We start from the raw sequence: 16193 nt of genomic DNA, 5'->3' as shown, positions 1-16193 counted from the left end.
CATTTCCCTTTGGTGTGTTCCCTCTGAAATGCTAAGTGGGAATTTCTAGAACAGCATCCTCCACCGGCCTTCCTGGAGATACCTCACGATAACCTGCTCGGTTTTACATCCTGATGATACTGGTTACTTAGTCCCTCAGATATCGTTCCTGCTTGTCCTTGGTTATGTAATTGATTATGCAAATATTCAGGATTAGCTATTTGCGTTTTTTTTCTTACTTGTAGTACATAGACTGCTGGGAACTTCAAGGATGGTGTCGGCCACTCATTTCAAGTGCTACTTTCCCAATTTCACTAACCCACATGTAATATTTACTATGAGGGTGGCGAGGCCCTGGCGCAGGCTGCTGCGAGGAGCTGGCACTGCCCCATCTCTGGCAGTGCCCAAGGCCGGGCTGGGGGGATTTGGGCAGCCTGGGCTGGGGGCACGGGGCCCTGCCCGTGCAGGGGGATCTGTGGGGGCTTTGAGGTCCCTTCCGACCCAAACCAGTCTGCGATTCTGTGATTCATCTGTTGTTATTGCAGATGTGTTCAGCCCTCAGTAGGATTCACTGTAAATATCTTGGAACCTCTGAGATGTTTGTGGTATGTCGTAAAAAAGATGCCTGTTACCTGTTTACCTGAAGTTTGAATACGTTTTGGTACTTGTGGAAGAATGAGGAGAAGCCTGGACGTTGCAGCCCAATTTTTTTTTCTCCTGAAGTAGATTCTAGTGCTCTGAATAGGGCAAGGATCCGTACTGAGCACGATACATTTGGTGCGTGAGAGGTCTTCTGGACTTTGTATAGAAGCACATCTTAAATCATGTTGGAATATATTGCAGTGCTTTATTAGCATACTGCCTGACGTTATGTCCTTTTGTAATAAGGATCAATATCAGCAAGCTGTAGGAAGAACTCAGAAGTGCCCAGAATTTTTTTGGAAGCAAACAATTTACCTTTATATTTTGATAACTTACAAAATTGCTTATGCTAAATCTGAAAACCAAATGTCTTGTTTGGGTCATTTCCAAGGTAGTTAGGACAAAGAGTACAAACTGATAATAGAAACATTTTATGACATCAGTCCAGTTTCCTTTGAGCCCAGGTACTGACCAGTAGACTTTATGCAGGGATTTCTTACTTGGAGCATTATTAGACTACAAAATGAAATATACCTAGGATGATGCTGATATAATCTATGCCTCATAAACTTTTCTGAGGGGGGGACGTGTTTTTCAGTTTAACCAAATGGTGATCAAAGTGTATCCGTACAGAGAGTGTGGATCTGGGAAGCTTTTTTCCTTTACAGTTATTTGTCATTCTGAAGATTTAGACTGCATCAGCATCAAGTTATTGTTTGTTAAAGGTTTCGCAAAGCAACGTATTTAAATACAGAGCTCTTTGATTCAATTGCTGTTTGCAGTTAATGCAGTTATTTGTCTAGGGAATACTCTGCTATGGACCAGTAAAAGTGAGTTAGGAACTTAGTTTTCCTTCTTAAATGCATGCGTGTATTTAGGAAGAGAGAGAGGCACTGCAGTTTCTTTTTGCCTTGTGTGTTCTCCAAGAAAAAAGAGGCCAAGTAAGATGTTTTATAATTGTCTTCTTGTAGGAGACTTCCTCAAGCCTCTCCAGCTCTCAGCTTTCTTCCTTGCTATCATTTCTTGATGTGTTTTTTTTTCTTCATGGGTGAAAAATACCTCCTTAGCCAAGGAAGCTCACCTGCCCTCCCTCGTTTATAGATGTGTAGGAAGGAGGACAACACAACGCAACCTCAGTGAACCTTTTGCCTTTGTAAATCTATGGGCTTCTGGCGTTTTTTCTTCATTTTCTGCAGCAGCAATGAGATTGTCATGCATTTGTTCTGTCTGGATGCTAATTTCTGAGGAAAGCACTGAGATACCATCTTTTGTTTCCCAGTAGCTTTGAAGGCTTTTGTAGTTGGCTGTGGTCAGCTGAAGGTAGTAAGTTGGTTTTGCTGAATTTTGCTTTTGAGGGCATATGTTATAATTCAGGATTTTTGTCTTGCGGTGGTGTCACATGTCCTCTCGTGGGTATGGCTAGAATTATAACTCTTATTATAGCTTGTCTCCAGAGCTGAGCGTCTTAGCAGATTCTGCGACTGATGCTGGTCCCCTTCAGCACAAGAGTTTGCTGCCCTGGCTGGAACTTCGCTGTTCACCCAGCTGACTTCATGCTGGAAGAGACAAGCAAGCACTAGAAGGGCCTGATCTGTCGACTGTCTTCATCTGAGAGCCAGTGAGCCGGTGATAGGCGAGGCCTCCCCCAGCATCTGCATTTGCTGAAAAAGCTGTGCGGTTTTTTTTCTAGTTTTAAGTTGGATCTAGTTTGGGCAGGAAAAAAACACACGTTTTATTCTGCTGTAACTGACATATTAATGGTGCTTTTTTTCAACTTACCGTTCATTTTTTTTGGAATAGATTCTTGCAGGTACTCCATGGAAGGACATGTGAAGGGCCAGATCTAGTTTCCAATTTAAATTAACGTATGTTTGGAATGTATTTATTGGAAAATAGCTACTTGAAAGCTATAAGGAAGATCATCCTAAAGCCAAATCAGGAGAAGACAATGCAAATTCTCCAGTGTTAGTTAACTTTATAGCTTCAGCTTTGTGTAGAAGAAGGTGTTTTAGGATCAGTGTTAGTTGCATTTTCTTGGCATAGATGGGTTGCTCAGTGGTTTGTTCCTGCAGTGTACTGGGAGAATTGGAGTATAGATTCAGTCTTTGAAAAGTCAGCGCTTATCACAGGGTATTTGACTCTTGGTTATTGCTTATTGAAAGTGAAGGAAAGGAAGAGGAGGATTGTATTATGAAGATTCCCATTGTCTGGTTTGGTGTGTGAGAGAATTCATTTTGACACCTCAGATCAAGGTGCCTGGGTGAGATACTTGGGAGACACAGATACTTTTTCTTACTTGCAGTCAAGAAGGAATTAAATCTTACTTGCAAGCCCGAAGGAGCTGAAGCAATTGGAACTTGATCAGAGCTCATCAGAATAACTGTATTCCTATATATTCAGATATGCTGGTAAGTACAACTTGTGGTAGAACATGATGAGGAGTAGGAAATAAACCTAAAGAGCCTAGGAAAGTTTAGTTAGATTTAGAATATATCCTGCAGTACAGAATATTTTGAGGATAAAAACGTGTATCTTTTCCATTCTAAGCTTTTATTTCCTTCTCCCAATCTTAAAAATGAGACCTGCACTTTACTTGTGTGTGTTTGTAGATATGAGGAAGGAAGGGTTTGTGGTGGTTGGTTTTTTGTTGTTGTTTTTTGTAAATCAAGGCAACTTTGGGTTCTTTCAAAATAAATCTTATATTTGCAGAAAAAATCTTGAGAGATTTCCAGAGTAAAAGAACTCTGCCATGGTAATCCAGTTGTCATCCTTTTGGCATTCCCTGTTTCAGTGAATATTCTTTAAGGCTGAGCACTGAACTTCTTGAATGCTGGATGAGTGTCAGCTATTTGGTGGAGACAGGCTGTATTACAGTCATAGCAAAACAGCTGAACTCTTTTGTTCTTACAATCTGAAATGTTTTAAGGGATATACTGTTTGTTCAGCCATCATGGAGAGAGATTGCGGTAACAGCTGCTTTGAATTTAGGTTGGGAAGCTCATTTACAGCATCTGACAGTACTTGGTTTAAAAAAAAACAACCAGCAAGTAGAGTTGAGAGAGGTCTATCAAGCTTTGAAAGAGGTTTGTGCTCACTTAAAAGGTAAAGCAATGCAAATTTAAAAATAATTCTAGCAGTATACCCTAAAATATTCATAAACAGAGATCCATCTTCCATATTATCAGGATTATTTTATTTCCAGTGTAAACTATGTGAAATAAAGCTGAAGACAAGTGGGTAGCAAAAAATGTTCTTAAGCAGTTATCCACCTACTGCAGTGCTATTTATTTTCCTTCCATTTTACAAGTAATCTGAACTAATCAGTTTTTGTCTACTAATCTTATAGTAGTTGTTTGAATTGTGTTTCCTTATATATGTGTGTGTGTGTGTGTATATATATATATATATATATATAAATATTTCTGTTGCAATGCATGGGAGGAAGTGCTTTATTGCCTGGAAGAATATATATATAAAAAAACAATAAACGATACAACTTTTTCGGAAGAACTGCTGCCAGCATTTCCAAAGTAAAAGCAGTTGCTTGGCCATCGAGCTTTTCTGTTCATCCAGTCGCATAGGCCAACTTTCAAATCATATTTCTCTGTTTGCAATAACAATGTGGTTCTCTAATACGGTCATGCAGACCCACGGCTGCAGTAGTGATATTGTGCACGTTATTGGTTACTACACACCAGAACTCTGCCAATGCTTGTACTGTGTAATTAGCATGCACATAGCTGGCTTTCCTGGTCTCATGCAAGCTTTAGTGACAAGCGCTGCATCGAGGTGTTACCACACCTTTGCAATTTTATAGAACACACTACATCTACTGACGTATTATGTGGTTTTATAAATAACATGGAATCGATAAAATAAGGACCAATATACATTTTGTGCTGCATTGTCATTTTCTGTTGTCTCTGCAAAGTTTTATAGTGCATAACGGACATCTGGTGTCTAGCTCTTACCAGTAAGTTCTAGGCTAGTGATTTTCTTTTATTAAATTTTGCTTTTGTGAAAAAAGCAAAAGTTTATTTCCCCAGAAGTAGTTTATCAGGTCCTACAATTGACTGCCTCATTTCCTGTTTTTCTGTTCTTTTCTTTCTTTTATTCCCCCAAAAAATATGAAGGGGAAAAAAAAAAAAAAGGTGACATTGATCAGAAAAGGTCTCTGAATGTCTCCTGGTCTTTAGTTGTCTCTGTGTTGGAGTGAGACAACGCCGTGAGTGTTGCTGGAGCTCTGCATGAAGACCGTCCTTGGAAGAGGTTCAACCCTTCGTGCGCTCTGCTTCTTTCTCGTGGTGGCTCCAGGCTGAGCTTAGGCTTGTGTACCACTGCCCTCCTAAAATGAAACAATACAAGGTGTGAGGTGTGTGTGTGTGTTTAGTGCATACAGTCTGCCGTGCCCTTGGGTAAGACTAAAGCAACTCACCAGGCAGTCCCAGAATGGGATTTTTCTTGCCCGCCCATGAGGCACATCCTCATCACTTCAAGGCTTCCCGCACCTTTTGTTTCCTTCCTTGTCCTCCGCTTGTCACTTGTTCTAGGAAATAATAACATTCACTGGAAAAACAGCGATTACTTGCTTGTAAAGAACTAGAGCAAACTTTCCTCTCCGCCCCCAGCCCCACCAGACTCCAACCCTGCTCTTCTGTGATTTCCCCATAATTTCTAGGGCCTGTGGGCTTCCTCCCTGTGCTTCTTCATCTTCAGAGCGTAACGCAGTGGTATTAGGAAAGCTTTGCTCTTTATTGCACGGTCTTTCAATTACTAATGTATTGGCTAGACTATATCCTGAGTCGTGGACATTAGTGACCTTTTAAAAATGCGCTATAGATTGCGCAGCGTTTCTCTAAATGTTGCAAGGTGCCTTCTTCAACCGGTGTACGCGGCACTGAACCTGGCTCACGTACGCAGGGAGGTTTTTCGTCTTTGGTCCTCCAAATGTGCCACCATCCACAACTGTTCTAACATGCATTCTTATTAATGGGGTATCAAACGTGGGAAATGCGTATATATTTAGTTTTTTTTTTTTTAAACTAATGGACCGTTCTTAGTCCAGTCCTGTGATGGTTTGAGTGTGCCACCAGAGCTCACTGGATTTACGGAGGCACGCGGCGGTGGGCAGGGGGCTGCTGGAGCAGGGCTCGGACAGGCGGCCCCCCAAGGGCCCGGACAACCCCGCCAGGCTGCGGCGCCTGCTCTGAAAACTGGTTTCTTCCTGCTTCTGTTCTTTGAAACTGTCTTCTTTCAGCTTCTCTTGTAAAGATTAGTTTGAGTAGAGATAAACCGACTTTTTCTGCTGAATGTAAGCTTGGTGTGAGTCCCTGCGGGGCGCTGCCGTGTGCGGGTCTGTTAAAGCAGGGGTCGGGAGCTGGAGCAGAGCAGTGTGTGAATCTTGTCACGCAGAGGTAAGGCCGCGATCTTGTGGCGTGCATTGGCAAGCTGGGGGGGCCTCGAGCACCTCGGCCTTGTGTCACCTCCCGCGGGGTGGGCATGGCCCCCGGGCCCTGTCCTGCAGGCTGCTGCAAAGGGTCAGGCACTAACGGATTTCCTTCTTCCCAAACCCTCTCTTAGCACCAGAAACTTGTGCATACCAGTGATATTCGTGTGCCTTCAAAACTGCTTTGTAGCGCTGATTTACTTAAACGCGTAATTATACACTATGATACCTTTCCAGCAGATGTGCTGCTAATCAAATCATCTCTTGTGCTTTTTTAATTCGTGTGTTTTAAAGCAACTCGCCTACATGTTTTCATTGACCCGTATGCACACGCTGTTGAATTTTGGTGTCTAAAGTGTTCACTAGGTCAAAAGCATAAGTTGTGGCATTGAGACATGGTTTTCATAAGGATCATTGTTCATTGTCTAATTGGGGGGGGGGGGGCGGGGGGGGAAGTACTAAAAACTTGTTAGCTTTAAACAACTTTTGCTAGATTTATTAGTTTCCCCCTAGCTTTCTTAGTTGGAGAATTTTGGATTACTTATTAAAGTGTTTTTGACAATTTTTAATGGAATAAATTAAGAGCAGCTTTTCAGTTGTTATGAAGAGAAGAAGTGTTGTGCCATTAATCAAACCCAACCACCCGGTCTAATTTCTGGTCCCTATTAGATTATCGATACGTTTTTGCATTAATGGCCTCATGACTACTTAAATATTCGGAGCGGTATTATGTTGCTGAAGAATTTGTTTCTCAAATATATTATTCATTTTTCCTTTTAATTCGGTGTTTTAGATCTTTCGGGGTTTGCTGAGGTCGCTCTGTCGAGGGGACCTTTTCCAGTGGCATTTAACCACAGCGCCTGCAGAGGTTTGTTCCCAGCGCTCCGTCGTGGCGGCGGGCCAGGAGGTTCTGCTGGCTGTCCTCGGGTGATAACTGCCTGTCGAGGAGCTTCTCGGGGCTCGGCAGAAGGCATTAGGAGTAAATTGGGAATGTCGGGCTTCTCCGAGTTTGACAGCACTCAGACACTCTTGGAGCTTGTCATATTTTCCTTACCTCTTTCCACGCGATGCAGGAGGAAGTCATTTATGGTAATTTTCTCCTATTTGCATATAGGTTATAGAGTTCTGTGGTGCAGAGCACGCTCAGAACTCCTTTTAAGTGTCTGTTCAGATCAAAGCAGGACTGTGTGATGGCTGTTGTCTGACACCAAGCTGTGTGGTGTTGTTTTCATTAAACATTTATCATACTTCCAATGTGACAGCAGGCAACTTTGTGCTTGGGTAACATGTTTTCATGCAAAATTTATTGAAAAAGACGAGATCTTGTAAAGAGATCTTGTTGCCTTTCACCAGTGGCGAAGGGTAAATGTTTGATTGGAAGGAAAGATACTTTCAGCACATTTTGGTTGTTCATTACGCTGAAGAACAGTGAAACACTCTGCTTTTAAAAAGCAAGGAAATAGATCTGAAAATTGTAGTTTACTCTGGGAAATTTTGCTTTGACAGTTCACATGAACATCTTTTTTCATTTTTCTTCTGCTTGGTTTTAGCAACTGTTTATTATGTTTTTGTAACAACGGAATGGGTTAGCATGTGTAAAGCAAATGCTGATTTTTTCGTAGGGACTAATACACTAAGTTTTTTAATTGATCTGTGCATAGTAGCATAAATTCTTGCATCTAAGACTGTTTGCTGAGAAATTTAGGAATTTTTAGGTAATCTTTACGTTATAAAACACGACTTTTTTGGTCAAAGATGGAAAGATAAGGTAGTATATTTAATTAGTAATATACTACTTTAGAGTAAAACACTGCTGTTTATTAAAGAATATTTCATTCTTCCAGTGATACATTTTTCTGGTTTGAAGCACTTCTATTGTAAATGTGGCTTTCCAGCCTCGCTGATAGAAAGGTGGTAACCATGCAGCTTATGCATTCGCTGCATCCTTTTATTTCTGTTACTTCTGAGGTGAAGGAAAACATTTGGAGACTGGTGATCATTTAATAGGTTTGGCAAGTGTAAACATTTTTACGTATTCTTACAGAGTTTAGTTTTTAGAAAATACTTCAACTGCAGAAAGAATCTGCAACTGTTTACTTTTGTGGTGAACAAATCTGTCTGCAAAAAAGGCTTTTGTATATATATAAAGAGGGCTAAAACAAAATTAATTCTTCTGCAGTTCTGTATTGCTACTTTTCCGTTCCTTTCAGAGAAGGGATCTCCCACCATAGTCCTAAAAAGGGTTATGCCAGCAGGGAAGGGCGAGGAGGTAAGAAGTGGGTCTACCATTGCTGTTGTTGCTGAATGCTTTCTAGCGTGACGCTGCAGCCTGAATCGTATTGGTGATACCGGGCTCTTCTGCTCAACTTTTTCATAAACTTCCTTAATCTAAGAGATGTGCAGCTGTAGCCACGACGGTTTAAGGGCAACAGAGAAGCAGTATTCGCTGGGAAATACAGCATTTTTCTTTTAGAGCACATGATAGAAGTTGGGAAAAATGATCATGCTTTTAAAGACGTGAAACCTTCTTCAGGTCTAAAACACACTCAGCAATTACCAAGCTTAAATTCAGGTCGGGAGCAATTCCTCGGGGTGCAGCATTTATGTTAATCGGCCAGGCAGTACGAAGGGCCAGTAGCTTATCGCTTTCCATACTGTCTATTGCAACAAGAGGTGGCTCTCAAAATCTGTAAAGTGTTAGTGTTTATCTGATCCAATTATGCACATGCTGCTTCCAAAACGTAATCTCTGTAGTTGTTGGCCTAAGGTATTTGTGTTCAATCATCTCTATTCACTTACAAATGGGATTTTGTCACACTGAGACTGATTTTGTCACTCTAAGACCTTTTCTTTAAAATCTTACACGACAAGATACATTTATCAAGTAGCAGAAATGTGCAAATATAAATTGATGTTCAGGGTGCTACAACGCTTGTTTAATTTGTACTGCTCAGTCTAATTTATGAGTTCTTTCTAGTTACTTGGATTGTCTTTAGAACTTACTTTAAAGAGCTTATGGGGGTCATATTGTGAAAGTGTTTTTTGCTATTTGAGTTCAAAGGAAAAATAGCGTACTTTGTAAGTTTTGATTCAAAATATAATAATTAAGGATTATTTCTGAGCAGAACCTTGCATATCATGTTTCAACCTTGATCAGATTTTCGTTGCCGCGTTATAAGCACCCAACAGTAGGTGCTTATAGTAAAAATTATGAGAGACCCTTATCTACAGTCGAATGAGCGGTATGGTAGTAAAATGCCGTGTTCAAGAACAGTAGACTCTGAGGCCATCTGTCCATATTAAATACAATAATTTGTAGAAAAATTATAGAACTTCTTTAAAATCTGTTTAAAATTAGAGAATGCATTTTGAAAGCTGAAATTAAACTGTTTCACTGCTGTGTTGGAAAATAGTTTAAGTATGTACAGAGGGTTTTCTTTGTTCTTTTGTAAGAGGGGAAAAATCTTTCCTTAATCTGAATGTTTTTGCTTTTGGTGTCTGGGCTAAATTACCAGGACTTTAAAACAGCTACAGTTCCTCTGCTGAGAGGTTGTTATAATAAAGTTTAAGATGCCAGATCATACTTGTGAGTTACAGTAATTTATTTTTGTAGCTTCTTGAAGAATAGCAGATAAGAAGCTTCTAAAATTCTAAAATCTGACTGGCTGGGACCCTTTATCCGATCTGAGGTGTCTCTGAATGCCAACCGATGGCTTTGACTTCCTACAGAGTGGGCTTTGAAGGATTTGTATTGTCCATGGCGAGAGAGTTATTTATCCAGAAACAAAATAAAAACAAAATACCCCCCCCTCCTTTATTTATTTATTCTATTTTTACCTTTCTTTCTAGCTCTTTCTCTTTGTTTCTTTCTCCAGCAATGCTTGTGTTTAACGGGGTTATTCTGGATACAGGGGTTTGTGTGGACGAGTTGGGGGAGCACACGCTGATCAAGCTCATGCGTTCTGTGAAGTGCAGTTTGAGTAGCTCTGCCTTCTGCTCTTGAGCTGTGTTCTTATAGAAGCGCACCTGGGTTGGCAGCGTCTCTTGTGGCATGCAGGAGCAGCGGTGGGCACTCGGGTGAGCGTCTTCAGAGGGCTTATTTTGGTTACGTTGGTTATATTTGGTTATACAGCTGCTGGTAGTTTCTTAGCGCTGGCTTCTGAATTTCCCTCGCTCGTTGATGAGCCACGAGCGCAAGTGAGCAGATCTCAGCCCTGGGCTCTGCCTGGCCGGTGTCTGGCAGTCCTGGGCGCTCTGCGGTGCTTGTGTCCGTGAAATACAAATAGGGTTATAAAGGGAGCAATGCACAGCAGAAAGGAGCAGAGCAACTGTGATTATGTGGTTGCTTACCTTTTCCTGAAATCTCTCTCTCTTAGGTTTTTAATTAAAGAGTGGTTAATTATTGTAATTAATAACATCTTTTGTCCGGAAGCATCTCATTGCATACTTCACCCTTTCCCGAGGTAAGCATCAGCAGTTAGTACATGAGGCTGGGGGTGGTCTCATCTCATTGTTCTCAAATTCTGCATTAATATCGCTTTCCCACAGAACAGACTATCCCAGTAAGAACAACCACTAGTTCCTATTTGTGTCATTTTATATCATAAACATTCATTAAAAGAAAAATAGAAAACATAATGAAAACGGAACCGTAGTAGAATTGTAGCATGATCACACACTAACAAAATGCAGCTGGCCAGCAGGCGGGACTCAGACAATTCTGTTCTGAAATGTTTATCTCCATTAGTGCCAGACACACTCAGAATGTAGAAATGTGAAGTATGAAATAACTTCTGGTAGGCAAGCCTTCTGCAGGTGATTATTTAGAACTGCAGATTTGACTATATGGAAATATTTAAATTTCTTTATTTAAAAACAAACAAAAAGCAAACACAGAACAAACAGAAAACCCTATCTGTTGACTGCAGAATTGGAGAATGCCCTGTACTTGACGAGAGCAAGAGGTCTTCCTTGCCAAACTTAGCTTGGGATAAGGATGATGAAATCAAAATTTATGTAGTATTTTCTTTAGTGTAAACATAGTTATAAATAGTTTTTCACATTTGTTGCAAGGTGACCAGTACTTCAGCTCCTTTTTTTCTTTTACTGGGGGGCTTGTTACCCTTAGCAGAAATTGATTTATTGCATAATAAGATTTTGTGAAGTATACGTAACTTCCACAGGTACTGGAGGGAACAATGCCCTGACCTCCCAAATTCTGTGTGACTGCTTATCTGACCTTCAGAGGCATTAATCTTACAAGGCTGCATGTTGCTGGGCTTGTTTTCATGGCACCTTTCTGCGTCTCTAAGAATGGTGTCGCTTTTAATAGATGAAGCTGAGCATGATGGACTTTAGGGTCGTCTTGACTGTCTTGACGTCTGAAATTTGGCCAAATCCATGAAGTAGCTGCTTGTCAGCCACCAGAGCTCAGTAGGTGAGTTTTGAACGCAGCTGCACTCAAATTTTGTAATAATTTAGGGGGGTTGTATTAATTTATTTATTTTTAATTTATGCCCTGTGCTTCATTCAATTGTTTGAATTCAATTTTTTGATTTCAGTTCAATTACTTTTTATTTCCATTTTGAAAAATTAGGTCTTTGTTTCTCTTTTATCGATTAATGTAGGTAACAGTGCAACTCCTTTGGAGAAGTAAGTGTAGTTCAGGGATTATGGTAGTGGTGAATTAGCTGTAAAATAGTGTCTTCATTGAAATGAAGAGTTTGTGAAATGATATTGAAATATTTTTGCAGTATAATTTATTCAGAAATACATGTACTTACTAAACAATCAAGAAAACAAAATGTAGATTTTTTTTAATGCATCAGTCTTAGCATATTGCTCTGGTCAATGCAAATGAAAAGATCAGTGCTTGGTGGGGTTTTGTTTTGTTTTGCTGGTGTTACACTGTCAGCAGCAGCTGGTTTCTGCCACTCTGCTTTGAACGATGCTTTTTTTTGACTATAGTATCAGAAGAATACTCCGCTCTTCTAAGATCTCTGAATTAGATTTTTCTTTTAGAAATAACTTCAGTGTATTTTCTCAGTGCCAGGAATTCTTCCCCTTACCCCTCCCCATGTTTTCCATTCATACACGAACTTTTTTCACATTATGCAACCTCATCATAGTGTAAACTAAAAATCTTGCATTTCTGATGCTTTGCTTCCAGAAGGAATTGTAATCAGAGGCATCGCATTGAAAAGTAATGATTCAAATCTTGCCGTCTTTATTTTACATCATCGTCGAGTCTTAGATACGCATGCTGTCCGAAAGGATAATTTCATAGGCCTTCACTGTGTTGACAGTCTTTGTCAATACATTTTAAAACTGCAAATAAAAGCAGATGTGACTTGTGCTTCTTTTAGAAATTGTTGTAGGCCAAAGATCAATACTCTTAACTATTAGAAAAACCTTAAACTTTCATATTTTGTTTAGACTTTTGTGGTGAGAATCTCAAGAGGAAAAGGAAGTGGGACCAGATTTTCCAAACAGATGTCCTGGTGTTCTTTAATATCCTCTAAATGCAGAGGTGAAATCATGCAGATACCTTAGTAGTGGTTGGTCTTGTAGCAATGCATCAAAATAGTTCCTTCACTGAAGATTGTGTCAGCTGGTCTTTAAGACAGTGAGATCTTGGATATGAGTGAAGACTGCAGAAGAAGCGCTCAGGTGGAATGGGATGTGATGTACAGTTTTGAAAATACCTATAAATGATTGTTAGATTTTTTTTTTTCTTCTTTAAATACAGCAGCATCTGCCATCCATCTCTACATTACAATTCTGCCTTTGTATTTTTAAAGTTTATTCCTTCAGTAGTTAATGGTGGCTGCCTTGCTTGCTGTAGGCAGAAGGGGTGTTTTTACATGCCTACAGGAGCGTTTGGACAGCAGTGCCATATTATGGCTTTTCTCAGCCTTCCGAGGTTTTTTTTGGATGTGTTTACTGATGTTCGTTTCTCAGAACCTCAGGCATTCCAAAGTGATGCTGGACTTTGCGGACACAAAGAAAACCTGGTGTTTATGTTGGCTGAGATCTGCTTGCACATCTGAGAGCGGAGCAAAATGGGAGAGCAGTCTTTGTCCAGAAACTCTGAAGTAGATGATCGGTTGTGTCAGTCGTGCTGGAGACTTCTCAGCGATGGGTCCTGGTGCTGCCTCACTAGTTCTCCTAATAGGATTCTGACCTAGAAATTTAGAGAGTGTGTACTTAATCTTCGTTCATAATTTACCAATAAAGATCATAGACTAGAGTGGTTTTGCAGTTACTACACACGGTAAAATGCTTAAAGCCCAGTACTGGCTGGTTACAAATGCCTCATACTACGTATAGGCAGGATGCAAACATATAGATAACTGAAGGTGTAATTATTTACTGTGTAATCGTGGTGCTTCCTTGAGATCTGTTTTATGCATATAGGTTTCATAACTTACCCTTTCAGAATTACTATTTTCTGAATGAAAAAAGGAATTAAATAACTTGGACTCTCCCATCCAGGTGCTCCAGGACACAGGGTGCTGGTGGCACCTACAAACTTGTTAGAGACTCTAGAGAAATGAATTCATTAGGTTTGTTGGCAGAAGATGCTGAGAAGGAACCAGCTGAAAGGCCAAATGAGGACAATTTCCTCTAGAGGAAGCCAGCCAAAGGCTAATGGGAAGCAGAGTAGGAGTTTCCCCCTGAAAAGGAAAGAGGTGTCCGTGTGCCCAGGGTAGCTCTGGGGTCACTTGCCTTTGACCTGGATTTGTTGCTATTGTTGTTTGGACTGCTTTGGACTTGTTTTTCTTTTGGTTTGCTAAAAATCCTCTTTTAAGTCTAAAAAGGATGGTCATTTATTTAATGGGCTGTGATATTGAGACAGCACCATCTGGTATTTCTTTTCCTTTCACTAACAGACGTCTCTCAAATGCTGTGTGAACTCGAGGAGAGAGCACACGTGTGTAAGCTGTGGAGCACATCTGTCCAGAAGATTTTGGTGAACAACTAGGTCCAGCAAGTCAATAGTTTTCACTCACAGAGTAACTGTTTCATTTTAATTTGTTCTTTAATTTATCTTGAGCTAGATTGTAAGCAACTGTGTGGTACCGTTATTTGTTTATTGCAAGTACTTAGGAAATGCTGGAAGAAGTAAGCATTCACCGACTGAAATTTGTTATTCATGCTCTGAACTGTAGGGTCCCATCCTTCCTCCTTTTAGTATTTTCATATTAGAAATATACTTGTAAGCATGGAAAACCCCACACTGTTCTCCTGTGGCCAGGATACCTCCATTAACAATCAAAAGGACTGTTCGTAAGTGAATCTGTCACTTTTGCACTTTCTAACACTTCTAAAGAAGAAAAGAAAAAAATCAACTTTGTAGTGGTAGGAAATACAAAATACAGATTTTGTGTTCTAGGTTTATAGTTGAGATGATCAGTTAGAGATGCTTGTTAAATTAGCTTCCCTGCTCAATTCATGTACTATGAGGACATGCTATTTCTCTGCATTTACAGAAGTAGATTTTGGAATCCATTTGAAAGCAATATCTTCAAAGACACACATTACTTTAAGCTGTTTAAAATTTTCAAAACTATGCAGTCCTTAAAACTGCCAACCACCATGATTGTCCTTTTATAACTATATAATTTGCATTATCTTTGTTTTTGAAATTGAATAATTCCCTAAATAGAGAGTATTCGTTCTGAAAGAATATTTCATTTACACGCGTGTACACACGCACGTTCTCTCTGAATGTAAACATGTGGCTCTTTTTTTTTTTAACCAAGGCACCCTGCACTCTGAGAGCAGCTGACTATTGTTTTAATGGACTCTCTTAATCTGTGTATGAGGAATCCAAACTGAATGATACGGAGCTGTGAAAATCCAGTTAGTGTGAGCTGTAATCTCTTTACTGGGTTTAAGTAGTTAGTGGCATTCAGACACCCTGCAGATACCGAACTGCAGAGATACAGTAATCACCTAACCGTACACCCAGTGCCTTGCTATCACGGAACTAAAGCAGAGGAGTCCCTAGCAATCATTTAGGTTAAAAAACAAAAAACCACACGCAAGCACTGCTTCTTCTGAGCAAGCAAACAAGTCACTGAAAAAAAAAAAAGACATTTTAGTGTAAAATAAAATGTAATTAAATTCTCACTGCTTTTCACCTTTTTTTGATAATGATTTTTTTTCTGTAGTTGGACTTACCTGCTGTAGACAGTATAAACCATCTGTTTGTTATATTAGCAAGGAAAGAAGGAACATTTCTAATTTCTAATTTCATTTCTAATAGTAGTCTAATCTTGCATCTTTTTTTTTTTGATTTGTAAAAGTATATCAAAAATTTAAGTAGTAAAGAAGTAGTTAAGTAATCTGAAATATAGAACAAGGAAAAAGAAATTGGGAACATTAATGTATTAACAGGCTTTGGTAATGAAATTCTTTAAAGAATTTATCAAAGCAATTATTTGCGTGGTTAAGGATTATTTTATAAAGAAGCAGAAGACAAACCTGTTGTAGATTTTGACACATTTGCACAAGTAGCAGACTTGTGTTACATCTGGTTAAAAAGCTGGAAAGAGTAAGGATGTACTTTGCAGCCTCTTGTGTCATCCTTGGCAGCTCCTGGTTCTGCGCTGGGCAAGGTGCTCTTACGCAGCGGCAGTCAGCCCATCATTCCCTGTCCTTCCTCTTGTGTCCCCCACTGGATGTGGAGGCAAGAGCTGCGTTTGGAGATCTGCCTGGTCTTTTCGTTACTGGGGGAGTCTTAGCCTCAGTTACTAAATAAAATAGAAGAAAACCAAAAAATAGAGTTCTACAGTGTTCTTCACTTCAAGGCAGGGCTTGTGGCCTGTTAAACATTCAGTCTGCTGCTAAAGAGACCTCAAGGTCACAGGTACGTGTTTTGGGAAGTTCACAATTTATTTGTTATTTATTTAATTATTTTAAATGGTAATCCTTTGCATTATTGTTTCTCCTAACGTGCAAGCAAAAGGGGAGCACTCAACCATTTGGATGCTTCTGTTTCCTTCGTTGCCGTTATTCGCCTGCTGCTGTAGGAGAGGGCCTGAAGCAGCAGCTGTTTGCAGAGGGGAAAGGCCTAAAGCATCAGGCACTTGGGATCCCTTGCAATTGAGCCTGAAAATGT

At 40.0% G+C, this 16193-nt stretch overlaps 1 protein-coding gene across 1 annotated transcript in view; it reads left to right on the top strand.

The window, feature by feature from the left end:
• The window catches only part of RSRC1 (arginine and serine rich coiled-coil 1), a 144538-nt gene that overhangs the window by 32381 nt on the left and 95964 nt on the right, over positions 1 to 16193 (top strand). The window lies entirely within an intron of this gene.

This window comes from Cygnus atratus, chromosome 9 (genome assembly GCF_013377495.2).
Source record: "Cygnus atratus isolate AKBS03 ecotype Queensland, Australia chromosome 9, CAtr_DNAZoo_HiC_assembly, whole genome shotgun sequence".
Classification (NCBI taxonomy): Eukaryota; Metazoa; Chordata; class Aves; order Anseriformes; family Anatidae; genus Cygnus; species Cygnus atratus.
This window is presented reverse-complemented; position numbering and strand designations above follow the sequence as displayed.